This window comes from Microcaecilia unicolor, chromosome 6 (assembly GCF_901765095.1).
Source record: "Microcaecilia unicolor chromosome 6, aMicUni1.1, whole genome shotgun sequence".
Taxonomy (NCBI): Eukaryota; Metazoa; Chordata; class Amphibia; order Gymnophiona; family Siphonopidae; genus Microcaecilia; species Microcaecilia unicolor.
Genome location: NC_044036.1, coordinates 4,212,169 through 4,239,237, shown reverse-complemented (window position 1 = coordinate 4,239,237; position 27,069 = coordinate 4,212,169). Strand labels below are relative to the sequence as shown.

Sequence of the window (27,069 nt, the reverse complement as noted above, 5' to 3'; positions counted from 1 at the left end):
TTGGCCTACCCTGAGGAGGCCGCCAGAGGGCGCTCTCTGCCTGGAAACAGGGAAAATGTCATGATATGGTCCCTAGAGGGAGCTCCCATTGGACATCAGGGTAATGACCTGAAGGGGCCAGCAGAGGGCGCTCCAGCCAAGGACTGAACATGGGGACCAGGGAGTACCGGTAGCAGAGGATTCTCCTTTAAGAGAAAAGGCACCCAGAAGGTTCTGGACTCTTCCAGAACTAGAAGGAGGGGCCCAGGAAGGGTGTGGTGGACTATTAAGCAGCCGTATTTAAACAGTACCTCCCGAGGAGCTGGGAAGAGATGGGAACCTGGAGAGCCTGAAGCCTGCTGGAGGAGATTGCCTGGAGGAGGCGATGGAGGGACCCAGACTGACTGAAGCCTGAGGACAGCAGGGGGAAAGGAAGGTACTTACCAGGCTATGTAATTGATGGACTTATGCATTATTTAAAATGGACTAATGGCCGTGGGGTGGAGGACAGGACCGTAAAGTTGTGGTGAATGAAGAAAGTCCTGTCCAGGGGAGGAGGCTGTTTAAACTGAGACCCAGGTCTACCCAAGGGAATGGGCTCAGTGAGTGTATTTGCAAAGGAGTAATACTTGTAAAGAAGACTGAAGCCAAGTACTAATAAATTGCATTTGTTGACTGCCTAATTTGCATATTGGTGAAGGCTGGAGAAACCGAGTTATAGTCCCAGGGAAAGTGCAGTGGGTCACTGTCCGTGAACCAGAGGAGTGACTGGGGCACAGTGAACGTAACTGGAAAGAATTTCCAGTAGGAGGAAGGCAGGGCTGAGCAGTCACCCTGAGTGAGAAGGGAGCCCAGGAAATTGAGGTTGGTGCTTGCAAGTTGCTGGGAGAAGACTTGCCAGAGTCCTGCTCAAGAGCCTGGGGCCAGTGAGGCCGGGTGGAGAGCAGGAAGCGCACATGTCTTTACAAGCCGCTCAGAAGCAGAGTGCTAAGAAGCCAGGCAGAGAGCGTGTGAGCCTGGACAAGAGTCACTAGCAGGCTGCAGCGCACACGAGCACCCCTCTTGTTTACAATATCCTTGAAACAAGTGAAGTCATATCTCCCATTCAACACTTTCCAAAACCTAGTACAGTCCACTGTTATGACCCACGCAACAGTGTTTTTTTAGGATGCAAAACCCAAATACTGAAGAGACTCCAGACTGCCCAAAACACAGCAGCCAGACTTATTTTTGGCAAGTCAAAATTCGAAAGTGCATCACCTCTTCGAGTGAAGCTTCATTGGCTCCCCATCAAAGAAAGAATAAATTTTAAGGTCCACACAATGATCCACAAGATCATACACGGTGTATCCCCCCGGCTACATGAGTGATTTGATCGACCTCCCTACCAGAAATAGATCTATGTCCTCATGAACGTCTCAACCTACACCTTCCCAACTGCAGAGGAATTAAATACAAGACCTACTATGCATCCAGTTTCTCCTTTTTGGGCAGCCAGCTTTGGAATGCTCTACCAAGATCTATCCGAACAATCAACGACTACTTACCGTTTAGAAAAATGTTGAAAGCTCATTTCTTTAAGCAAGCCTACTCTAATGACCCAACTTAATCTTATTAGCCTACACTCCAAATCTGTCCTGACACTGATACCGACCTCATCATTGGTTATACCTACCCCTCCTCCCCATTCTCCCTTTACTCATTCCAACCTTTTCTTCTCCATCTCTCCTTTACCATATCCCTCCTTACCCCATTTCCCCCAACCTATCCTCTTTACCTTCCCTTATCCTAATCATACATTAAGCTTCACCATTACTATGTTTTATTACAGTTTGAAATTTTTCTCTCCTTATAACACTTTGTATTTCAAATTACTACGTAAGCCGCATTGAACCTGCAATGTGTGGGAAAGCGCGGGGTACAAATGTAATAAATAGACAGCAGATGTAAATTCTCAAAACTGACATTTCAATTACAAAACTACAAATAAAATTTTTTCACCTTTGCTGTCTGGTGATTTTCTTTCAAATTATCTTGCTCTGCTTTCCTGTACTCTGTTTCTTCTTCTCCATCTCTCTTTAGCTTCCATAGACACCATCTCCTCTTCACTTCTCCCTTCTCTCCACGGGCACCATGACCCCCAATCTTCTTCCCCTCCCCAGGCACCATTTCCTCTCCTCTTGTTCTACTCCCCTCCATGTGTACCTCCTCCCATCCTGCTCCCCTCCACGGACACCATCTCACCCCTTCCACTCCATGGGCACCATCTCATCCCCTTCCCTTACTCTCCCCTCCATGGGTACCATCTCCTCTCTTCCCTCCATCCATGATCCCCACTGTTTCCCTTCTCTTTCCTCCCCTCCCAATTCTTTGATCCTTCCATCCCCTATTTCAAGCATCTGTCCATCTAACACTTCCCCTCCTCGCATCTGTTTCCTCTTTCTCCAACACTCCTGTGCCCCCCCACCATGTGGTCCGCCCAGGAAAACAATCAAGCTATATTTAACACTTATCTTGACCTTTTATATCACATATCTTTTTTATGGAGGAAAAATACCTCAGTAGTCAACAGCTAGCAATTAATGTTGTCACTGAAATCCAATGACTAGCTGTATATGCTGCCTATAAATGCCTCTGTTTATCTTTCATCGGCGCCAGCAAAAAAACACTATATATATACATAAACACATACATACACACACACACACGTGGAATGCACAACAATTTCAAGTGTATAACAAACTTATGAGGACTTATCTCAATATGAAATTCCCAACGGGGCCCAACTGTTTTGCAATGGTTTCTTTAGGGGAAATAATATTAGTCTTACTGTACACCACCTTGAATGAATTTTTTCAAAATTGCGGTAAATAAATCATACTGAATAAATAAGCTTGTCAATACTCATGCTGACAATGCTCATACACAGCATTGTTCTCCACAGAGGTTCTTTGGTATAACCAAAAGAAAAAACAGTCATTTATTTCATTTGTATCCCACATTTTCCCACCTATTTGCAGGCTCAATGTGGCTTACAATACATCATGAATAGTGGAAATATATAAGAGAATATACATTTTGTATTACATAAGGCTCTTGGGTAGCATGATAGTGATGAAACATGATCGTAGTTTAACAAGCAAATAACATAAGACAATTCTGGGTATATGTGGTAAAATTATGTATCATACCTGATAATTTTCTTTCCATTAATCATAGCTGATCAATCCATAGACTGGTGGGTTGTGTCCATCTACCAGCAGGTGGAGATAGAGAGCAAACTTTTGCCTCCCTATATGTGGTCATGTGCTGCCGGAAACTCCTCAGTATGTCGATATCAAAGCTCCATCCGCAGGACTCAGCACTTAGAGAATTACACCCACAAAGGGACACTCTGCCCAGCTCACCACCGCCGAAACGGGGGAGGGGAATCCGTCCAGCTCATCCCCGCGGAGCGGGGGAGGGACACCACACCCGCCGATGCGGGGGATCTGGCTTATCCTGCAACCGCAACCGCGGGAGGAGCTGACTGACCCTAACACCGCCGAAGCGGGAGGGGTACAAAGCTGCCCTACAGCCGCACGAAGCGGGAGGGAGTGCCGGCAGAATTTAAGTCTCAATCCAGCCCCGTAAAACGGAGGGGAGAGGAATGCAGCAGCTCACTGTAACACAAACTCGTCTCAACTCTTGAAGAATCCAAGTGAAAAAACTTGAACACGAACTCCTCCTGAAGTAACTGAAGACTAAACTTGAACCTAAAAATTCAACCAGAATATAACAGTACAGATATCTGGGAGGGGCTATGGATTGATCAGCTATGATTAATGGAAAGAAAATTATCAGGTATGATACATAATTTTACCTTCCATATCATCAAGCTGATCAATCCATAGACTGGTGGGATGTACCGAAGCAGTACTCACCCAGGGCGGGACATTGAAACCCCTGACCTCAACACTGAAGCTCCAAACCGGGCCTCCGCCCGTGCCGCCACAGTCAAACGGTAATGCTTGGAGAATGTATGGGCCGATGCCCAAGTTGCCGCCTTGCATATCTCCTCCAAGGAGACGGAGCCGGCCTCTGCCATCGAGGCCGCCTGAGCTCTAGTGGAGTGAGCCTTCAGCTGGATAGGCGGCACCTTCCCTGCGGCCACATAAGCCGCTGCAATGGCTTCCTTGACCCATCTTGCCACTGTAGGCTTAGCAGCCTGCAGACCCTTACGAGGACCTGCAAACAGGACAAACAGATGATCCGATTTCCGGAAATCATTGGTCACTTCCAAGTATCTGATGATGACTCGTCTCACATCCAGATATTTAAGAGCAGAGTATTCCTCTGGGTAGTCCTCCCTACGAAAGGAAGGGAGACAGAGCTGCTGATTCACATGGAAGCGAGAAACAATCTTGGGCAGGAAGGAAGGCACTGTGCGAATAGTCACTCCTGCCTCAGTGAACTGCAGAAAAGGCTCTCGACATGAGAGCGCCTGGAGCTCGGAAACTCTTCTGGCTGAAGTGATAGCCACCAAAAAGACTGCTTTCAACGTCAGGTCTTTCAGAGATGCCCTCGACAAGGGTTCAAAAGGCGGCTTCTGTAATGCTCTTAGCACCAGATTGAGATTCCACGCAGGCACCACCGAGTGCAGAGGAGGCGCAGGTGATTAACTCCCTTGAGAAAACGCACCACATCTGGCTGCGAAGCCAGGGAAGCACCCTTCAGGCGGCCCCTGAAGCAAGCCAGGGCCGCTACCTGGACTTTAAGGGAACTGAGCGACAGGCCTTTCTCCAGACCTTCTTGCAGGAATGCCAACACTGAAGAAATTGGAGCAGTGAATGGAGAAAATGAGCCTGCTTCACACCACGCTGCAAAGGTACGCCAAACCCTGGCGTAAGCAGTAGAAGTAGAACGCTTCCTCGCTCTCAGCATAGTGGCGATGACCTTGTCTGAGAAGCCCTTCTTCCTCAGACGCTGCCGCTCAATAGCCAGGCCGTAAGACCAAAGGGGGAGGGATCCTCCATCACCATGGGACCCTGATGCAACAGGCCCTGCTCCACTGGCAGCCGCAGAGGATCGTCGACTGAGAGCCTGATCAAGTCCGCATACCAGGGGCGTCTGGGCCAATCCGACCCACCAGGATTATCCGGCCTGGATGCTTTGCCACCCGGTCTAGCACCCTGCCCAGCATGGGCCAGGGCAGGAACACATAGAGAAGCTCTTGTGTCGGCCACTGTTGGAGAAGAGCATCTACTCCCAGGGATCGAGGGTCCCGTCCTCTGCTGAAAAAGCGCGGCACTTGGCAATTGGCAGATGACGCCATCAGATCTAGGCTCGTCTGGCCCCAGCGCTTCGTGATGTCCAAGAACGCCTGAGCAGATAGCTGCCACTCTCCGGGCTCCAAGGTATGGCGACTGAGAAAGTCCGCCTTGACATTCATGACTCCGGCAATGTGGGCCGCTGACAGCTGTTCCAGGTTCGCTTCCGCCCACTGGCATAGACTCATAGCCTCCTTGGCTAGAGGGGCGCTCTTGGTACCTCCCTGGCGGTTGACATAGGCCACAGCCGTGGCATTGTCCGACAGGACCCGCACTGGCTTCAACGCCAGTACCGGGATGAACTCCAAAAGCGCCAACCGAATGGCTCTGAGTTCCAGGAGGTTGATAGACCACTTTGCCTCTGCAGGAGACCAGAGCCCCTGCGCTGTCCTTCCCAAGCAGTGGGCTCCCCAGCCCGACAAAGAGGCGTCCGTCGTGACAACAATCCACTCCGGGGTCACCAGAGGCATTCCTGCAGACAACTTGTCTGTCTGCATCCACCAGCTCAGCGCCTTGCGCACTGCTGGGTCCAAGGGAAGGCGCACAGCATAATCCTCCGACATCGGAGTCCAGCGCTGCAGCAGAGAGTGTTGTAGTGGTCTCATATGAGCCCTGGCCCAGGGCACTACTTCCATCGTGGCCGTCAGAGAGCCCAACAGCTGCACATAGTCCCAAGCCCGAAGAAGAGGCTACTAGGAACTGGTCCACCTGAGCCTGAAGTTTGACAATCCGATTGTCTGGCAGGAACACTCTGCCCACTTGGGTGTCGAATCGAACTCCCAGATACTCCAGGGACTGAGTCGGGCGCAGCTGGCTTTTCTCCCAGTTGATGATCCACCCCAGGGAGCTCAAAAGAGCAACCACCCGGTTCACAGCTTTGCCGCACTCTGCATAAGAGGGGGCTCGGATCAACCAGTCGTCCAGATAAGGATGGACTTGTACTCCTTCCTTCCTCAGGAAGGCCGCGATGACCACCATGACTTTGGAGAAGGTCCGCGGAGCAGTAGCCAACCCGAACGGGAGGGCTCTTAACTGGAAGTGTCGGCCCAGGACTGCAAAACGCAGAAAGCGTTGATGAGGAGGCCAGATGGGAATATGCAAGTACGCTTCCTTGATGTCCAAGGATGCCAGGTACTCCCCTGCCTTCACTGCCGCTATAACAGAGCGGAGAGTCTCCATGCGAAAGTGCCGAACTTTCAAGGCCCGATTGACACCTTTGAGGTCGAGGATAGGCCGTACAGAACCTCCTTTCTTTGGCACCACAAAGTAAATGGAGTAACGTCCCTTGCCAAGCTGATTTTCTGGCACCGGAACGACCGCACCCAGGCGGATCAGATTGTCCAAGGTCTGCTGCACTGCCACAGCTCTGACCGGAGACTTGCAGGGAAGAGTACAAACCCGTCTCTTAAGGGTCGGCAGAACTCTAGCTTGTAGCCGTCATTGATGACTTCCAGCACCCAAGCGTCTGAAGTTATTGTGGTCCACTCGCCCAGAAACGAGGACAGTCGTCCTTCAATCTGCACTGGGGTGTGGACCAAGGCCCCGTCATTGGGTACGAGACCCTGGGGGAGGACCGGAGGGAGCACCTCCGGGACGGCGGTCTCTGCGAAAGGAATGCTGCTTGGGGGAGAAGTTCCTCTTGAAGGAAGAGGCGGCAGAAGAGCCCGACCTGCCCGGGCGGTACCGACGGGCTTCCTGAAACAGTCCTCTGGAGGTACCGGGACGAGTACTAGCCCGAGCCCTGACCTCTGGTAACTTCTTGCCCTTAGACGTGCCGAGATCGGTCACGATTTTGTCCAGCTCGACCCCAAAGAGCAGCTTGCCTTTAAAAGGCAATTTCGCTAGGCGGGATTTAGAGGCGTGGTCAGCAGACCAATGCTTCAGCCAAAGCCACCGCCGCGCAGAGATTGTCTGAGCCATGCCTTTAGCTGAGGCCCTCAAGACATCATACAGCAAGTCTGCCAAACAGGCCAAGCCCGATTCCAGGGCCGGCCAATCAGCCCTCAAGGAATGATCCGAGGGGGAAGCCCGCTGCACAAAGTCAGGCACGCCCTGGCCACATAGGAGCCGCAAACTGAGGCCTGCAAACTTAAAGCAGCCGCCTCAAAGGACGACCTTAAGGCCGCCTCCAATCTTCTGTCTTGGGCGTCCTTTAGGGCCGTGCCACCTTCCACCGGCAACGCCGTTTTCTTAGTCACCGCAGTGATTAAAGAATCCACGGTAGGCCACAGATAGGCCTCACGTTCACTTTCAGGCAAAGGATAGAGGCGGGACATAGCCCTAGCCACTTTAAGGCTCGCTTCCGGGACATCCCATTGAGCCAAAATTAAGGTGTGCATGGCATCATGCACGTGGAAGGTTCTAGGCGGGCGCTTCGTCCCCAGCATAATGGCAGAGCCAACAGGGGCTGAGGGAGAGACGTCCTCGGAGAGGAAATCTTCAAAATGCCCATGGCCTGCACTAACAGGTTGGGCAAATCCTCTGAGCTAAAGAGCCGCGCTGCAGAGGGGTCATCCGCTCCATCCGAGGGGATCCGTCTCCTCCAAGGAATACCGCAAAAGGACCGTTGGGAGCAACTCAGATACGCTGCCCCTCATCTACATCGGAGGGAGACAAAGTCCTCCAAGGCCGGGGAATCAAACCCGAGGGCGTTTACCTCCGGGGGCCTCAACCTCTCTTCCAGACGAGGGAGCAGGGCAGCGTTTTGCATAAGGAAGGCCTGATGCAGCAGCAAACAAACTCGGGGGAGAAACCCCCCAGGACTGTGCACTTCCGCAGGCCTGGGCTACAGCCCCTAGACGCACCCTCAACCGGCGCTCGCAAGGAGAAAGAGCGGGGGAGAGACATGCTGCACATCCAAGATGGCGTCCGGCGCGACACTCCGCGAAGGAGCCGCGCGGGAAGAACGGCGCTTAAACTTTAGCCGCTTCTGTGCCGTCGCCAATTAAGGGCGTTCATGGCATCAATGTCTCCCACCTCAAGGGCGGCCCAAGACGAAGCGTCCGAGCCGCGTGGCCGACCCAATATGGCGGAGGCGAGCCGCGGGGGGATGGGCGTTTATGGCGGGAAAAACCGCCACACCGGAGGAAGGACGGGACACTCATCGGTCACGAAACTGTCACCCAAACAAGGGCGAAATCAGACTTTAAGACCCCCGCATCCCCTCTGGAAGCGCACACGCGATCCGGGGAGCGACTCTTTGCGCCCTCGCCCTCCGACGCCATGGGCCACGTGGAGACCAATCGGGGAACCCCCTGCCCGCTATAAAAGGTAAAAATTACCTACTGTCCGCTCCGAGCTGTAACGACCTGGTGTCCCAGTGAGTAGCTGCAATAAACGTTTAAATAAACGTCGAAATAAACGCCTTTAAGGACGTTCAAAAATTTTTTTTTTTTTTTTTTTTTAAACGGAGCCAGCGGGAGGGGGGAGAAAAGGAGGGACCTGGCGCCACCAGGTTTGCACTTGCTCAAGAAGAGCCCTCAACCCCAGGCACTCAACAAAACCTAAAAATTAGGCTTGGAGGCCTAGCCAGAGCTGCTGCTGTGTGTGACCACCACCTGCTGAGAGAGAACATACTGAGGAGTTTCCGGCAGCACATGACCACATATAGGGAGGCAAAAGTTTGCTCTCTATCTCCACCTGCTGGTAGATGGACACAACCCACCAGTCTATGGATTGATCAGCTTGATGATATGAAAGTAGGAGTTCACATTTGTTGATCTTTGTGGCATGCCTTGCGCCGTGCGCATGACAGGGCTAAAAGAAACCCCGTCTACACTGTCGGCCAGCTCATTAGTTCCGGCTCAGGTAGCAGGGGAAGATTTAAAATGGCATCAGTTCTCCCCTCAAAACTACATGCCCTTCTTCAGAGCTGGGCAGATAAGAGATCTCTTTCAATCATCAGAAAATTCTCCCAAACTTAGGCTGCAATTAAGAATACAAAGGAAGAGAAGAATTAGGCCCATGGATGGGGAATTTCAACCAAGAACTATGAAAAGGATCAATTGAGAGTACAGCTACTCAATTTTGTCTTATGAAAGAGGGGTTTCCCCCACTGGCACTATCTACTGAATTTCTGGCATAAAACAAAGCCCCAAACTTCCAGGGGCAAGAGGGAGGCTCAAAGCCCCCCCCCCCCCCCCCCCCAAAAAAAAAAAAAACCACCATTAGTAGCACTTAGACCAAGAGATGCCAGGCATATTTTAAAGTATCTTTTCCCCATAAGAGACAATCTCTTTCACCACCATTCCACCCAACTGTACAGACTCACCAAAAAAAAAAAAAAGAAAGTTGAATGGAAATTTCTATAAACTTGGTTCAGCATCATAGCAAAGCAAAACCTTGTTTGTCTGGCATCTAATCATCATGGACCTCCAGAAATAAACCAACTTGTTCTCACTTTCTTCTCTCAGTTTTGACAACAGACAGGTTAAACATTGGGCCTCAAGTTAGCACAAACTGATCTAACCCCTCCAGACTCTTCAAGAATTGGGGTTACAACCACTTCTTTCAGCGGGGGGGGGGGGGGGGGGGGGTACTATCTCATCAGACATGTATTCGCTAAACCCAACATCCATTTCATTTTAAATATTTATATACCGCTTAGACCTAAGTGGTTTAGAGTTTCATTTTACAGGTACGGGATCTGTCCCTAGTGAGCTCGCAGTCTAAAAATAGTACATTGTACTATACCTGGGGCAACGGAGAGATAAGTGACTTGCTCTGGGTCACATGGAGCTGCAGAGGGAATTAAACCTGGTCCCTCAAGTCCACAACCCGCTACACTAACCATTAGGCCCCCTTGGAAGTATACTGAAATAATCTGCCTGCCACAGGTGTAATCCTAAAACGTTAGGGTTCAAAGATTGGAGTAAAAACAACATTTTCTCCTGAAAAGCCACCAACCTTTTTCCCCAGAATCTCACTGTCCTTGTTACATACAATCTCTTGATAGATCTCCCCTTTTAAGGGATAAATACAAGCAATAAGACTTTGCCAAATTCTCTGCTGGCTGCTCCAAGACCCTTCCCCTCCTTTTTCTCTAATTCTCATCCCTCAACAACCCACTAAACACCCTAAACAAGGTCACATGCCACTATAACCTCCCTTCCCCATCCTATCTGAAAACAATCCTCTTTCACCCATTTGATATTCTGGAGATTTTACATTATACAGAAACGTATATGGCCCAAAATACCAACAGTTTATTGCAGATTACAAAGCAAGAAACTAGGGTCATATCACCCAGGAATTAGAAACAAATATGTCTAGCTAAAAAAAAATTTGAACATAAAAAAAACAAATCTTAAATTTCTTAAAGTCTGGCTAGTTTTTATTAGATCAATAAGGGCAACAATTCCAAATAGAAACTGCCCGATAGTAAAAGGAGAATGAAAATTTATTTTTACATCTAACAGAAGGGAAACAAACACTGCAAAGTTAGATTATACGTTCCATAAAATCTACAGCTTAACGGTAAGTTTATGAACTCCAACATATAAAGTAAGATGGGCTTCCTGAATTGAACTCTGGTTTCTATTGGGAGTCAGTGAAGCTCATAGTATGCAAGAGTTGCAGAATCTTATTTATCTAATGAATAAATCAGTCTCAACGCTGTATTTTGAACTTGCAGCTTTCAAATAGGTGTAGAACACCATGCTCATACTGCATTGCAGTAGTCCACTCCAGATAATATAGTTTGTACTTAAACGTCAGAAAGCTGATTGCTCAAAATACTTAGATAGTTCTCAATTTTTTAATAAGGTACAGATGACTACTGAATTTACATGTAGGTTCATAGAAAGGGTACCATCAACTAACTCCTAGAATCTTTGTAGAAGTAACAGAGAATTGCCTCCTTCCTTCACTTTCCCCTATCTACAGGTTTTTTTTTTGTTACATTTGTACCCCACGCTTTTTCCCCACTCATGGCAGGCTCAATGCGGCAGGCAATGGAGGGTTAAGTGACTTGCCCAGAGTCACAAGGAGCTGCCTGTGCCGGGAATCAAACTCAGTTCCTCAGTTCCCCAGGACCAAAGTCCACCACCTTAACCACTAGGCCACTCCTCCACTCTTAGTTTTCAACCACTTCCCTTCCAGCTGATGCAACACTCTCCTCTGAGCCTTCAATTTTCCCATGCAATACTCTCCCTGTTGATCCAGACACATCTATTAAGAGTGCAGCACGACAATCTCCTCCAAAGTCCCACCCACAACTACATAGTAAATGACTGCAGATAAAGACCTGAACAGTCTATCCAATCTGCCCAACAGTCAACACTCATTATCAAATCACGATTAAACCAGGGGCGTAGCTACGGGTGGGCCTGGCTGGGCCCAGGCCCACCCAATCACAGCTCAGGCCCGCCCAATTTGTCCTGCTCCTCCAATCCGGTGCTGGTCTTGAAGGTGCCGGTTAGGCTGCAGTGAGAGTGCTGCACAGGATCCTTTCAGTTTTTGCTGTAGCTGTTCCTTTATTCCTGACCTTACAAAGATCGCTGCTGAGGGAACATTGTGTATTTAATATCTGGGTAAAAGGTCACAAGAGTGTGGGAGGTAGGTGATGAAGTAGCAAGCAAGAATGAAGGAGTTAAACTTCTTTGCGAGCGAACAACAATAAAGGAAGGAGACAGTATGGCAGGAGAAGGAGGCAGCAGTAGGAGCAAGGTGAAAAGGCTTGTGTACCATCTAGTACGGAGATCAAGGACAGCGTTATGCTAGCTACGAGGAGTTTTCCATACATTTATGTATGGAATAGGCATGAGAGAGTAGGCAAAGTAAAGATTTGACTGTGTTTCTTTATAAAGCCCCAGTTGCCTCCTTGCGGGTTTCTTCTATGGCCACGTTCAAATCTTTCCTAAAAAAGTTCTCTCTTTGAGGCCGTTTTTACCAACCTTACATATGTTTCGTCTTGCAATAGGTTTGTCGGTTAAAATGGATTGCGTTTGTCATCTTAGTAGGACAATACTGCCGCTCAGTTACAATTTACATAATCCAAATTAATCTTTAAATATTCAGATGATCTTCGGTTTAGTCCTCACCTGTAACAACCTACTTCATTCTCCTCAGTCATACCCTATTATTTTTGTTTTGTTTTTTGGTCTCTGTGTTTCTTCTCAGTCCTGACTAGCTTATAAGCACCAAAAGGTAGGGACTGTTTAATATGTATGTTTGTACAATGCTGTATCTGGTATCCACAACTGTATACAGATGATATACAACTTGTACATGCAATGTAGTGCTTTAGGTACAATCTTTTCTACTGAACTGGTTATTAGACGACTCCTATTCTCTGGGTGCTATCACAGAGGGAGCAACTCCTCTATGAGTATCTCTCTCATTTTTATATGCATTGTAGGCTTCTTGAGCCTCTACTAACAAGAGTCCTGGTTAAATGTTCCTTCTCTCCTGGAAAGTAGGTCTGCTAGTATATACAGATAAGTTGATTATGGCTTAATCTTTTTTTCTCTTCTCCTCCTTTTCCTTATAGGAATGGCAGGGCAGGTGTTAGGAGGTGTCACACAGGGTAATTGCTCTGGCCCCCATACCATAGGGGGTTCCAAACCTGACTCAGGCTAAAGGAGGCATAGGCTGATTACCAGTTTTTGGGTCCTTTCCTTGGTTTCTGCCCTGGGAATGGGGGCTTGAAAGCTGGCTCCTTATCCAGCTTCCTCCTTCAACAAGTGCAGCAGCTTTGTAGGCTCTGGAGTTTGCGTTCCAAATGTCTCCCTTCTCCAGGTGTGCTGGCCTGGATGGCCAGGGATCCTCTCTCTATTTGATGGATCTTGGTGAGGTAAGAGCCAAGCCTGGACTTTTAACAGCATCTTGATATAATAACTAGAGTCTGAAGCTAATGACAAATATTCTCCTTGACTCAGTATTTATGGCAACCAAATTCCATCCTTTTAGTCTGGCAGAGAGATGTGGCCCCTGTTCTAGACGTTTTAGTCACAACTGCTGGTATTCTGGCTGAAAGTTCTGGTACTGAACTGAGCATGCACAAGAACTAAGCACACGCAGGGTGCCAGCATCAGAAGAAGCACTGTCATGACTGGCAATCATAAAGTGTGTACAGTGAAAATTGTAAAACGCCAAATCCTCTGTTCAATATTCTTTGTTATGTATCCTATACTGTTTATTGTAAGCCACATTGAACTCAAACTTGTTTGGGATAATGTGGGATACAAATGTCACAAATAAATAAATAAATAAATAAATAAGAATGAGAGCATGATCCTGTGCACATTTTGAGATAATCACACTTTGCTGGGGAAGCAGATCGTTTTGTTCGCTGATATGTGCCCTCCAGCTCGTTATCCTTTCTGTATCATTTCCTACAGGGAGGGCAGAGATTATAGCAAATGCAGTTCAGGAGGAGAAATCACAAATCAGAGCAGTGGCATAGCCACAGGTGGGCCGGGGCTCAGGGCTGCCCAACAATAGCACACGTTTAGTGGGAGCTGGTGGGGATCCCAAGCTCGGCCAGCTCAAGATTACACCCTGATGGTAACAAAAACACTACTCTCCACAATAACGGCATCTGCGCATGCTCAGTTTTCATTGCATGCCTGCTGCAGACTGCCAAGATGGAAAGAAGCATTTTCTCACCAGCTGAGATTTTTTTGGGTTGTGGTTGGGGGGGGGGGGGAGAACACTTGGTGCCCACCCACTTCTTGCCTAGGCCCACCCAAAATCTGTTGTCTGGCTACGCCCCTGGATTAAACCAACAATGAATGCGATATAAGATACTTGATCATTGTCTTTCTTTGGCATTTCTGAGACAGATTGTAGTGTAGAAGTCCACCTGGCCCTGTCCGTAGGTTCCAAATACTGAAATTGCAGTCGAAGCCCATGCCAGCTTATCCAAATCGGTCATGTCATTTGCAGGACAGACCATAAAAGTCTGCCTGGCACTGCCCTCACATTCCAAATTACTGGAGTTTCCATCGAAGCCCTCTCCAACAAATCCTAAACTGGACTGCCATATATGGGATCCAGACCGTACAAGCTTGCCCAGCAACGGCCTTAGTTCTTTACAGATGGAGTCGCCAGTTTTGCGCCATTTGACATGCAAACACACATACAATCATTTGTTTTTCACACCATTCATTTTCTAATTAGACATCCTCTGGGTTCACCCCACACCTTTTTTAAGGGAGGACGTTCCAATTTCAATCACCCTCTCCATGAAAAAGAATTTCCAGAAAGTATTCCTAAGTCTACCACCCCGCAACCACAATCCATGCTCTCTAGTTTTACTGTTTTCTCTTCTCTGGAAAATATTTGTTTTCATATCAATATCTTTCAAGTATTTAAACGTCCGTATCATATCTCTCGTCCCTCCCCTCCTCTAGGGTATACACATTCTAGTCTCTTCTCATCCGTTTTTTTGGCGCAAGCCCCATACCATTTTTGTCGCCTTTCTCTGGACTGCTTTAAGTCTTTTTACACCCTTAGCAAAATACAGCCTCCAAAACAGACAATACTCCAAGTTGGGTCCCACCAACAACTTGTACAGAGGCACCACCACCTCCTTCCTGAACTGCTGGTTACGCCTCTCACTATACAGCCTAGCCTTCCGATCCTCAGATTTATTTATTTAATTGCATTTGTATCCCACATTTTCCCACCTCTTTGCGGGCTCAATGTGGCTTACAATACATCATGAATGGTTGAAGTGTGTAGAAAATTGACATATGGTATTACAGAAGGATCTTGGGTTACATGATAATGATAAAACATGATAGTAACATAAATAAACATTGTAAGATATGATAGTTGTATAGCAAGTAAACATTGTAAGACAGTTCTGGTTACATGTGGGAGGAGTTCACATGTGTTGATCTTTGTGGTATGTCTTGTTAAAGAGATGGGTCTTCAATAATTTCCGGAAGTTAGTTAGTTCATATATCGTTTTTAAGTTGTGCGGAAGTGCGTTCCAGAATGTGTGCTCATGTAGGAAAAGGTTGATGCTCGCATTAGTTTGTATTTTAGACCTTTACAGTTGGGGAAGTGAAGATTAAGGAATGTGCAAGATGATTTTTTTAGCATTCCTGGGTGGTAAGTCTGTAAGGTCCATCATGTAGGCTGGGGCATCACCATGAATGATTTGTGAACTAGGGTACATATTTTGAACGTGATGCGTTCTTTGAGTGGGAGCCAATGTAGCTTTGCTCGTAGAAGTTTAGCACTTTCATATTTTGATTTTCCGAATACGAGTCTAGCTGCAGTGTTCTGGGCTGTCTGAAGTTTTTTTATATTTGCTCTTTGCAGCCAGCGTAGAGTGCATTACAATAGTCTAGATGACTGAGTACCATTGATTGTACCAGGTTACGGAAGACGGTTCTTGGGAAGAATGGTCTTACTCTTTTTAATTTCCACATTGAGTGGAACATTTTTTTGGTTGTGTTTTTCGCGTGACTCAAGTGTTAGGTGTCGGTCAATGGTAACTCCGAGGATTTTTAAGGTGTCTGAGATTGGTAGGTTGAGTTTAGGTGTGTTGATGGTGGTGAATTTGTTCGTGTTATGTTGAGAGGTATTAGGCATTGGGTTTTTTCTGCATTAAGTTTCAGCTGAAATGCATCTGCCCACGTATGCATGATGTGTAGACTCTGGTTGATGGCATTGGAAATTTCCTTTAAATCTTGTTTAAATGGGATGTAGATAGTTACGTCGTCTGCGTATATGTATGGGTTGAGGTTTTGATTTGATAGTAGTAGTTTGGGCAAGGGTATCATCATTAAGTTGAATAAGGTCGGTGAGATACTATCACCCCATCTCCCTGTCTTTGCATATCAGCCTCTTACCTCCTAACACATACGGCTCCCTTGGATTTCTACTCCCTAAGTGCATCACTTATACCATTCCTTCACTAATCAATCTCCAAACCCTCGCCCTTCTGGTCTGCGAAATTGTGGCCCTACGCGGGAAGCTATAACACTCATTTAAAACAAAATCTGAGGTCTATTTTTTTTGTGTGTGTGTGCCTGTGTTTGTCTGAGTGGAAGGGTAGGCAGGGGGGATGGGACTGGGACTGTTATGAGGTTTGCGAGTTCTGTATTAGAAATTTGTAATTGTTCATACTGGTTGGACTTATCTATTCGCTCTCTCTCTCTTTTTTTTTCTTCTTCTCCGGTTGGGGTACAGAGAATGTGGAAGTTGGGTGGTGGAGGTTTAAGAGATCCTATATAATAAACTCACCTCCAACGTTCTAATGCTTGGGACCGTGGCTCCCTCAGCCGGAGGTGGTCTGCTAGGCAGCATCGAACTCAATGACGTCAACAAACACAGCTGAACGCAGGAACTGGCTGCTGGCACGTGCAAAAAAAAAAGAAAAAAAAAGGCACCAGACCCACAGTAACAAAAAAAAAAAAAAAAAACCCAAAAGGGTTGAAGAGAGAGCCTCCGGGCAACTCAGCAGGGGACCTCGACCACACTGCAAGCTGCAGGAAGCTGAATCGCCCTCCAGTCCTGCACTAACCAAAAAAATAAATAAATAAAGTGAACACACAGGCTCCGGGCACCTCAGCAAGCAGCAAGAAGCTGAACAGCCCTCTGGACCCGCACTAACAAAACAAAAACAAAGGTGAAGACACAGCCTCTGGGCGCATCAGCAGGGGACGTCGACTATAACCCAAGCTGCATGAAGCTTAGCAGACCGACCAACTTTCCTAACAGCAGGTACACTTATGGGAGAAAAAGGGCAGGAAAAAAAAAAAAAAAGAGCACAATCGCGAGATTAAAAAAAAAACAAAAAGGAACTGAAAAACCAAACACGGGGGGGGGGGGGGGGGGGGGGGGGGGGGGGGGGGGGAAAGAAACTACCCTGCACCTCAGACAGAAGGAAGGGGTCATACACACACAACACAGTCTTTCACTCTTTGTGTGACACACACTCTCAAACACACACACACTCTCTGTCTGACACACACATGTTCTCTCTCACATGCAGGGAGGGGGGGAGGAAAAGAGGGGCCTGGAACTTCAAGGGGAGACAGACAAAAACACATGGAGAGGGGGGAGAGAACAGAATGAGAGGGAAAGGGGAGAGGACAAATGTTACACATGGATGGATGGAGGGCATGGACAAAAGAGCACAATCGCAGGATTAAAACAAGGAAAAGTTACTGAAAATCCAAACACATGGGGGGGAGGGGACGACCCTGCAACACGGACAGAAGGAAGGGGTGACCCTGCAACACTGACAGAAGGAAGGGGTGATGCACACACACAAATACACACACACACAGAGACAGACACACTCTGTCTCTCTCTCACACACACACACTCACACATACTCACTGCTCGCCCCTGTGGTACTAGAACTTCAAACACAAAAGGTGGGGTAACTGCACATCAGACAGAATGAGGGGGTCATGCACACACGCAGACACATACTCTGGCACACTGTAGCTCTGTGTCACACACACACACTCTTTTCCACTCTCTGTGTCTCACTGTGACACACACTCAAACACACACACTTTACTAACAACTCTGCAGATACCAAAAAACAAAAAAAAAAAAACCATTGCTAGCGCCCGTTTCCTTACAAACAGAAATGGGCCTTTTTTACTAGTATTCTATAAAGAAAACTTGGTGGCTCACTGATATCTTATATGGATCTATTTCCTCTATAGCTGTATTTGTATACACTGACATATTGTTTGTATTATCCACAGCTTGTATGACTAGCAGGTGAATTTTTGAAAGAGAAGGGCGCCCATCTTCCGCCACAAATAGGGAGATGGGCGGGCTTCTCGCAAGGTTGCCCAAATCAGCATAATCGAAAGCTGATTTTGGGCGCCCTCAACTGCTTTCTGTCACGGGGATGACCAAAGTTCACGGGGGCGTGACGGAGTGTAGCGAAGGCAGGACTGGGGCGTGCTTAGGAGATGGGCGTCCTCAGCCGATAATGTAAAAAAGAAGATCGTCCCTGACAAACACTTGGGCGACTTTACTTGGTCCATTTGTTTTCACAACCAAGCATCAAAAAGGTGCCCAAACTGAACAAATGACCACCGGAGGGAATTGGGGATCACCTCCCCCTTAAATCCCCCCAGTGGTCCCTAACCCCCTCCCACTCTCAAAAAAAATCTTTAAAAATACTTTTTTGCCAGCCTCAAATGCCATACTCACGCCAATCACAGCAGTATGCAGGTAAATGGAGCAGTTGTAGTGGGTGCAGTGTACTTCAGGCAGGCGGACCCAGGCCCATCCCCCCCCCCCCCCAGTTACACTTGTGGTGGTAAATGTGAACCCTCCAAAACCCACCAGAACCCCCCTGGACCCACTTGTAGGTGCCCCCCTTTATCCCTAAGGGCTATGGTAGTGGTGTACAGTTGTGGGGAGTGGGTTATGGGGGGGGGGGGGTTGGGGGCTCAGCACCCAAGGTAAGGGAGCTATGCACCTATGACCTTTTTCTGAAGTCCACTGCAGGGTGCCCGGTTGGTGTCCTGGCATGTCAGGGAGACCAGTGCACTACGAAAGCTGGCTCCTCCCACAACCAAATGGCTTGGATTTGGTCGTTTTTGAGATGGGCGTCCTCGGTTTCCATTATCGCCGAAAACCGGGGACAACCATCTCAAAAACGACCTAAAGACAACCATCTCTAAGGTCGACCTAAATTTCATCCAAAACCACCTGGACAGCATAATGCTGAATCAGAAGCAGAACTCTGCCCATCTAGGGCCAAGGGGGTGATGCTGGGCCAAGGCTGTACCAGCTCACTGAGTCCATCTGCCTGACCACCTTTTGCAGGAAGAAGAAGTGAGAAACCAGAGTGCTGATGGCACACACCATGAGGTCCATGACCGGGAGGCCCCAGAAGTCTACTATCTGAGAGGCGGCTTCTGGACTGAGCTTCCATTCTCCCAGGTCCAGGAGATGTCGACTGAGAAAGTCCACTTGCACGTTCTCCACCCCGGCGATGTAAACTACAGAAACACCTACCAGATGAACTTCCGACCTGCACGAGAAGAGACTATTCCTCTGCCACGGACTGGCTCTTCGTGCCTCCCTGATAAGACATATGTGACTGCCATGGCATTATCGGACATGACTCGCACCGCCTCCCCGACTAGAAGAGGTTGAAAGGCTAGGATGGCCAGTCGGATCCCTCAACGTTTCAACACATTTATCGACAAACTCACCTCTAGAGAAGACCACTCCCCTTGAACCACTCTTTCAAAACAATGTGCCCCCCCCCCCCCCCCAGCCGGATAGGTTGGCGTCCATAGTCACCACAGTCCACTATGGGGAATCCAGACTCATGCCTTCTGAGAGATGACACCACCATCCACCAACACCAACTGTCTCACCAGGTCACGCAGAAGGAAGCAGTCCTCCAGGGAGTGCGACTGGAGAGACCAGCGGGATAGAAGTACCTACTGCAAGGGCCGCATGTAAGCCCTGATCCGCTGTACCACCTCCAACGAGGCTGCCATGGAGCCAAGCACTTGCAAATAATCTTTGGCCCTCGGGTACTGGGAGTACAAAAGAGAACGTACCTGCAACTGGAGTCTGCAAATCCTGGTCTCTGGACCACTTCCTCATTCAACACGTAAACAAACTCTGGAATTCATTGCCAGAGAATGTGGTAAAAGCAGTTAGCTTCGTGGAGTTTAAATAAGGTTTGGATATATTCCTAGAAGAAAAGTCCATAAGTTATTACTAAAATGACTTGGGGAAAGCATGACTTTTAAGCAGCATAAAAATGTAATGTACTTTGGATCTTGCCAGGTACTTATGACCTGGATTGGCCACTGCTGGAAACAAGGATGCTGGCCTTGATGGACATTCGGACTGTCCCAGTATGGCAATACTTAGGTATTCATGTACCCAGCCTATAGCGATGTGCCTCACTAAACCTAGATTTCCTAGACGAGGCCAATCCTGCTGTATATTCCTTCCTATGCTAGGCCTGTTACTAAGGCCTATGCCCGACATTGCTCTGTTTGGTTCTCACGTTAGCCTAATAAGTTGCCATCTTTGTAACATACAATGCTTTCTCAGGAGCTGAGAACAGACACTTCAAAGATGCACATTTGGCTGGACCTGAGTATGCCTTTCATTTAATGTGGATATAACCTTGGGAGCTGCTGAGAGACTGAGGATACAGTGAGCCTAAGGAATGTTTCAGTCTTGGGGTGAGAGGACACAAGGGTATTGTTATATGTATTTTTTTTGCTCTGTGACTAACTACACGCTGTGCACGCAGAACTGATTAGCCAATAGCCACCTGGTGTCCACGTGAATATACGTTGGGAGAGACTGATATGATACAGGAACAATCCATATATGGCATAGGCTACCTAATGATTCTAGTTTAGGGGAATCACATGATTTAGGAGAAACAAAACTTACAACAGTACATATGTAATGGCTGGGACAGTGTTAGCTGAGCAGTCTTTGTTATATAGTGATTGCGTCTTGCTTTGCTGACAACCTGCTCCAGAGAGAATAATTACTTTGTATTGGTTTAGTGAGATACCAATAAAGATGTTACTGATTGCGCCTATATCTAAGCCTGTTAGTCTCTCTTATTTTTTCAGCCCATGGGGCTGCAGTGTTCCCCCCTCCCAAGGGACAAGGGATGGGGGTAATAAAACACACTGCAGAAGCTGAGGAACCACAGACTCCCAAGGCAGCCACATCAAAACTCTGATTAAGCGGCGCTTCCAGTCAACAATCCTAAAATCCTGGGGGTCCCTAAGGATGGAACCACCATCCATGGACACTATATTCTTCTTGGTGACCGCCGAGTCTACGGCGTCCAATGTGGGGGGATGTGAACTCCCTATCCTGCTTTAGAGTGGGATAAAGGCGAACCATGGATTTCACAACTCGAAAAGGGGCATTGGGTGAAGCCCGTTGTGCTCGGATGACATCCCAAATGTCCTGGTGCATGGGGAAAGAGCGGAAGGATCTGAGAACCTCCCTTAAGCAAGGGATACACCATCCGAGGAGCCTCCAGGGGAGATATTCCTCAAACCGCAACACAGAAGACACCTGGGAAATCAGTTCCAGCACCTCCGCCCGATGGAAAATGTGGACAACCGAAGTGACTTCCCTCAGAGGCAGCTCCTCCTGCCAGTAGTCATCCTCTCTTGGCTGCTCCTGGTCCTTGAAGTCCTCCTCCTTAGAAAAGCCAGGTAAAGCTTCTGACCCCCTGATAAGTACAGTCTAGGAGTTCCTCCTCCTCCCATTCCCCATGCTTGCGTTTAGAAGAGGAGTTTCCCTGCAGCACAGCCCCAGCCTACTTTAGCCAAAAAGCTTTATACATGACCGAAACAAATCTGCACCCTGGTCCATAAAATTATCTACGGCGAAGCCCCGGAATACATGACAGACCTCATAGACCTACCAACAAGAAACACAATCAAATCATCACGGACATACCTAAATCTCCACTACCCAAGCTGGAGGAGTGGCCTAGTGGTTAGGGTGGTGGACTTTGGTCCTGGGGAACTGAGGAACTGAGTTCAATTCCCACTTCAGGCACAGGCAGCTCCTTGTGACTCTGGGCAAGTCACTTAACCCTCCATTGCCCCATGTAAGCCGCATTGAGCCTGCCATGAGTGGGAAAGCGCGGGGTACAAATGTAACAAAAATCAAACATATAAATGGCGAGTGACCAACTCACTCGCAAATGCGCAATAGAGACTTCCCTCTCTGTCCCGCCCCCGCGTCAATACGTGATGACGAGGGCGGGACAGAGAGGGAAACTGCGCCGCCGAGGTTACCGCACCCGCCCACCAGAGGTCACCGCTACTGTTACCCCCCCCCCCCCCCCCACACACACACCCAGCCCGGGCCCTCTCTCCGCTACTAAACTTACACATCCATTCGCCGGAACGCAGCATGCACATCAGCTGAGCTGCCATCGGCCTTCCTTCCCTGCCTGTGTCCCGCCCTCGCTGACGTTACGTCACAGGAGGGCGGGACACAGGCAGAGAAGGAAGGGCCGACGGCAGCTCAGCTGATGTGCGTGCTGCGTTCCGGCGAATGGATGTGTAAGTTTAGTAGCAGAGTGAGAGAGGGCCCGGGCCGGGTGGAGGGGCGGCGGCGACCTCGCGGGGAGGGAGGGGGAAGGAAGGAAGGAAAACCCCAATACCAGCCCGTTTTTACGGGCTCAACTGCTAGTAAATAAAATAAAAAAGGACTGAAATACAAATCAACCTATGCATCCAGTTTCTCCTACATAAGCACACAACTGTGGAACGCACTGCCAAAAGACGTGAAAACAATGCACGGCCACCTAAACTTCCGGAAATCACTAAAAACCAACCTGTTGAAAAATGGCATACCCTATCAACCCAACTTAAGTGCCTAAACCTTGCAATACAACGAAACCAAAGCTCGTAATAGACTCTGCACGACTCTTCCTCTCTACGATTCCCCAATGTGTCTATAACACATGAACCTTATTCGACCACAACTCTGTTTTTCTACTGGAGATGGCAAACGCCTCTATGGTACAATGTAAGCCACATTGAGCCTGCAAATAGGTGGGAAAATGTGGGATACAAATGTAACAAACAAATATAATCCAACAGTCTTTCATTGATGAAAAATAAATAAAGGACCCAGTGGTTTCTTGTCTTTGGTCAGCCTCTACTTTTGCCTGCTGTGATTCGTCATTGTAGAGGGATCCCCTGCTTTGTTCTTTGCATCCTTACTGAATGCAACTCCCTAATCTTTTATTTGCCCCATTTTTCATGAATAGCTCTGAACAAAAATTGTTTCTCACATGTTTTGAGTACAGTACTGTATATGTCTAGCAACAGACATTAACAGTAGTTTGTATATTTCCTTTATCAGATTCTCTATCAGTCAGTCTTAGACACTGGGTACCTCCCAACACATGCTTGGGTCATGGATTTGATATAGTATGTTATGAGTAAGATCTGATATATAGAACAAGAATCCAACCTTCAAATCAATAACTATTATGCTCAAGCCTCCTCCCCCACCCAGTAATGCACTCCCACACACTCTATTATCATCAGTTGCAGGTTATGTCCCTCATTCTCTGTGGAAGAGGCCAATCTATACAGCTATAATTCAACTCTTCCTCATACACACCCTCTATGTGCTGAGACTGTCCTATCCAATCTGAGCTGATGTATACTGCAGCTCTGTGGCTGCACCCACTCCAGTTTAGCCATTAACAGCCTACATGGTGCCAGGCTGCCCTGAGAGCTCTACAGCATTCCTCTGTGGTGCCTGTCTCCAGGCTCTCTGTTAACAAGACTCATCCTTTATTTAAAAGGAACCTTTTCTCTACCATTGCTTTTCATTTCAAACCTCCCCAATGTAGTTCATTGTACTCCACAGCAAACAAATGGCCACCAATCTTTTCTAACCCCCACCCCTCCCTCCTCGGCCACCAATGCTTAACAACCCAAACCATACACACACACTCTTTCCCAGGGCTACCAGTCCTTCCTAGCCCCACCCCAATACACATTCCACCCCATTCCAGCGGCCACCAGTCCTTCCTAACCCCCCCCCCCCCACACACACACACACACTACCCCATCCTCGCAGCCACCAATCTTTCCTAACTGCCCCACACACACACCACCCCATCCTCACAGCCACCAATCTTTCCTAACTCCCCCCACACACACACACTACCCCATCCTGGCAGCCACCAATCTTTCCTAACTCCCCCACACACACACTACCCCATCCTGGCAGCCACCAATCTTTCCTAACTCCCCCCCACACACACACTACCCCGTCCTCGCAGCCACCAATCTTTCCTAACTCCCCCCCCCCCCCACACACACACACACTACCCCATCCTCGCAGCCACCAATCTTTCCTAACTCCCCACACACACACACACTACCCCATCCTCGCAGCCACCAATCTTTCCTAACTCCCCACACACACACACACTACCCCATCCTCACAGCCACCAATCTTTCCTAACTCCCCCCCCCCACACACACTACCCCATCCTCACAGCCACCAATCTTTCCTAACTCCCCCCACACACACACACACTACCCCATCCTCACAGCCACCAATCTTTCCTAACTCCCCCCACACACACACACACCACCCCATCCTCGCAGCCACCAATCTTTCATAACTCCCCCCACACACACACACTACCCCATCCTCGCAGCCACCAATCTTTCCTAACTCCCCCCCACACACACACTACCCTGTCCTCGCAGCCACCAATCTTTCCTAACTCCCCCCCCCCCACACACACACACACACTACCCCGTCCTCGCAGCCACCAATCTTTCCTAACTCCCCACACACACACACACACACTACCCCATCCTCGCAGCCACCAATCTTTCCTAACTCCCCACACACACACACACACTACCCCATCCTCGCAGCCACCAATCTTTCCTAACTCCCCCCACACACACACACACCACCCCATCCTCGCAGCCACCAATCTTTCTTTCCTAACTCCCTCCCCCCCCACACACACATCCTAAGCACGTACACCCCCCCCCCTCCCAGCGGCCACCAATCTTTCCAAACCCCCCTCCCCCACGGTTATCAACCTTTCACACACAGCCACACCAATCTATTCTAATCCCCCGCCCCTAAACCGTTGCTAACGTTCTTATAGAGATGCTGCTGCTGTTGCTACTACTACTTATCCCGCGCGCGAGCCCCGCACAAACGCTCAGTCAGCCCCCCCTCCCGCCCTCCCTCCTTAGTTCGCGCGCACCTCACCTGTAGTGGTGGCGGGAAACTGAAAGCGCGAACAGTGCCGGTGCGTCGGAGCGCGTGAGAGCCGGAATCGCACACCGAAGAAAATCGGGTGAGGCGACGGCACTTCAGAACCGAAGAAAAAGGAGGAGGAGCAGCAGCTGCGGCGGCGGCATCCGGACGCCAAGGTCAGCGCAAGGGCGGGGCGCAGTTAACAGGACTTAAAGACGGATACAGCTCCCCCTGCTGTTCGGGAGAAGAAACGACACACGGACACAGATACATTACACACCCACACACACATTATTACACACTGACAGACACATAAATATAATACTACACACACAGAGGCATATTTTCAAAGCACTTAGCCTTCCAAAGTTCCATAGAAACCTATGGAACTTTGGAAGGCTAAGTGCTTTGAAAATATGCCTCATAGTAACACATATAATATCTATCTATCTACTTATCATTTCTATAGCAGTACAAGGCATACCCAGCAGTGCTGTACACCATACACAGAACACAGTCCCTGCTCAAAGAACTTACAATCTAAATATGACAGGTAAACAGACAGAACAATTAAGGGTAAGGGAATAAAGAGGTGAGGATAAAGGACAGGGTAAGTGAGTTAGGAGTCAAAAGCAGTGGTAAAGAGGTGGGTTTTGAGTTTGGACTTGAAAACGGTTAAAGACGGGGCTAGACTTACAGGCTCGGGAAGTCCATTCCAGGCGTGAGGTGCAGCGAGATAAAAGGAACGGAGTCTTGAATTAGCAGTAGAGGAGAAGGAGACAGCTAAGAGAGATTTATCTACAGAACGGACTACCCGAGGGGGGGGCGTAGGGAGAGACAAGAGTGGAGAGGTACTGGGGAGTGGCAGAGTAAATGCACTTATAGGTCAATAGGAGAAGTTTGAATAGAATACGGAAATGGATAGGGAGCCACTGAAGTGACTTAAGGAGAGGGCTAATGTGGGCATAGCAACTTTGGCGGAAAATGAGTCACGCAGCAGAGTTTTGGATTGATTGAAGAGGAGAGAGATAGCTAAGAGTGCGCTCCGATCCATGGATAAATCCTTCTTATCTGTTCCAGTGGCGTAGCCAAGGGTGGGCCTGGATGGGCCAGGCCCACCCACTTTGGGCTCAGGCCCACCCAGTAGCAGCACACCTATGATGTGGCTGGCAAGGATCCCCAAGCCCCACCAGCCAAAAACTCCCAACAACTGTCCCTCCTGCATACCAGCCTTCCTTCTGATGTATTCCCGCCTATGTGGGAACTACTACTACTACTTAGCATTTCTATAGCGCTGCCAAGGTTACGCAGCGCTGTACAAGTTTAACATGGGGAAGGACTGTCCCTGCTCAAAAGAGCTTACAATCTAAAAAGTTGCATCAGAGGGAAGACTGTGGGGCCAACATGAGCAGTGTATGTATTAGTTGCTGCTCGCTGCCGGTGAAAATCTGCTATTTAAAAGGTATGGGGGGTAGGGGGGGGATGTTTGAGAGACCATGAGGCATATTTTCAAAGCACTTTGGGAGGCTAAGTTCCATAGGTTTCTATGGAACTTTGGGAGGCTAAGTGCTTTGAAAATATGCCTCCATATGGCATGCAGGGCGGCGTTCTTCTGCCCACCCATCTTGGGCCCAGGCCCATCCAAATGTGGGTGTCTGGCTATGCCCCTGATCTGTTCCCTTCTCCACTACTGCCTACTCCAGACTTCGCTCCTTCTGTCTCGCTGCACCCTACACCTGGAATAAACTTCCTGAGCCCCTATGTCTTGCCCCATCCTTGACCATCTTTAAATCTAGATTGAAAGTCCACCTCTTCAACATTGCTTTTGACTTGTAACCACTTGTACCTCTTGCTTCTACCTACCCTCCTCTCCTCTTTCCTCTACACATTAATTGATTTGCTTACTTTATTATTTTTGTCTATTAGATTGTAAGCTCTTTGAGCAGGGACTGTCTTTCTTCTATGTTTGTGCAGCGCTGCGTACGCTTTGTAGCGCTTTATAAATGCTAAATAGAGTAGTAGTAGGGAGGCCGGTGAGTAGTAGGTTACAATAATCAAGACGGGAGGTGAAAAGAGTGTG

General features: G+C 48.5%; 1 protein-coding gene across 1 annotated transcript in view; it reads right to left on the bottom strand.

Annotated features, from left to right (window-relative positions):
• Window positions 1-25,162, bottom strand: part of ELOVL1 (ELOVL fatty acid elongase 1) — a 146,503-nt gene extending 121,341 nt beyond the window's left edge. Inside the window, exon 1 of the mRNA XM_030205529.1 lies at window positions 25,002-25,162. The gene's annotated coding sequence lies outside the window, so the exon portion shown is untranslated. The remainder of the gene's footprint in view (window positions 1-25,001) is intronic.
• Window positions 25,163-27,069: the final 1,907 nt, after the last annotated feature.